Source organism: Sitodiplosis mosellana, unplaced genomic scaffold (assembly GCF_009176505.1).
Source record: "Sitodiplosis mosellana isolate CC-2019 unplaced genomic scaffold, AAFC_SMos_1.0 Smas_scaffold_6197, whole genome shotgun sequence".
NCBI lineage: Eukaryota > Metazoa > Arthropoda > Insecta > Diptera > Cecidomyiidae > Sitodiplosis > Sitodiplosis mosellana.
The window spans coordinates 5753705-5755254 of NW_022601438.1; the positions used below are offsets into that span (position 1 = coordinate 5753705).

At 35.9% G+C, this 1550-nt stretch overlaps 1 long non-coding RNA gene across 1 annotated transcript; it reads right to left on the bottom strand.

The window, feature by feature from the left end:
• Window positions 1–702: 702 nt before the first annotated feature.
• On the bottom strand, window positions 703–1550 carry LOC129577199 (uncharacterized). Its single transcript, XR_008688980.1, has 3 exons — window positions 1337–1550; window positions 1092–1271; window positions 703–939 (listed from the first exon to the last, which is right to left on the bottom strand). It is a non-coding gene; the product is annotated as an uncharacterized LOC129577199 (long non-coding RNA).

Genomic DNA, 1550 nt, shown 5'->3' on the forward strand with positions numbered 1-1550 from the left:
TTGAAATTAGACAATTTGTTGTGAGATATTATCACAATATCTAGTTGCATGTTTCATTGAGATAAAGATGTCAAAACTCTCTTATCGAAAGCCTCTCAAACTAATGACACTTACTGTGCCATTCTAACTGCGAATCTTGTTCGCTCAATCATTTTCCATGTCGTAGACATTTCGAGAGATGATAGAATCGTTTTGCGTGACCGTCCACCGTCGTTGTCGTTGTCGTTGTCGTCACCATAATTTTCGATCGATATCTTAATTTCAAAGAATCACCCAATTTTAATTGGTTTTCTCTCTATTTGACCGACTGGCGTCGGTCGCATTAAAATCATTTCGCATTACGTTGTATGTCGTCCATTTTTTTCTTCTTGCTATTTCTAGCTTCATCATATCTCAAATGATTTGCTTGTGCATTGTTGCTAATGATTTTTCCACTTAAAATAAGATCGGTGACTGGTTTAATGTCGGCCATAATATTTGTTGGCTAGGCCCGTTTTTCTTCCCGACAGTTTTCTAGATGCTCCGAAAAATATGATGAATGATAGAGTTGCTTGAATCAAACGACGATTTAAAAAAATATCTGTCATTTTTATGTGTTTTATTACTTCCATTTAAATTACCAATGATTTGTGTGCGCTGGACAATTTGTAGCATTTGGGTTGTGTGTTTCATCTAAATTTTTGCGAGCATGGCATGACGATTGCGATACATAGATAGATAGATAGATATTTTTTTTTTCTCTCTCGAATGGTTTGTGGCCCGTTAAATGAGAAACATCAAAAACCATTGAAAATATACAACAAATAAAATCCGAAGAGAATGAGAAAAATGAACGGAATTGGAATGTGATGTTTGGTCGTTCGGTCGTTTGGTCGTTCATTCGGTCGGTCGGTTGGTTGATTGTATGCGATGAGTTTGTATTTGAACTATCCATATTGCCTGTGTGATATAGACCCAAAGATATATTATAATGTCGATTATTTTAGTGTGTAATATGTATTTTGAGGAACGCCCAAGTAATTATATTCGAAAAAAAAAAATAATGATTGATGTTGAACAACACAGGCGCAGAGAGGGAGAAATGTATTCACATAGTGGAATAGTATATTCACAGCGCAAAACAAAGTTTGCATAATTGTAAGTAGTGATTTGGAGATCGTAATAGATCGTTTGAATTGGTATGACGTTTGCCGTTTGTGCCCGCGTGCCTCACTGAATTGACTGAACCGAGCCGTTTTGTGTGTACACGACTCTGCGAATATGGTATCCGACTAAAATGGAAAGAGAGTGAGAAAGGGACAGCGATAGATGGAAAAACGGTTCAAAGAGAGATTACGTATGTGCACAAAACAGTTGATGTATTAAAATTGAGGTGTTTTTTTTTGCTTTCTGCTGCTTTTGAATCGCCTCTTCTATCTCATTTGATCTGTCTGGCATGTGTGTTTGTGTGTTGTGTGGTTTTATTCTCTAAAATATGCACATGAAAGCAAAACTTTGACTGTAATTAAACGATTGTTTACTCTTCCATTTAAAAAAAATTCTCTTTTTGT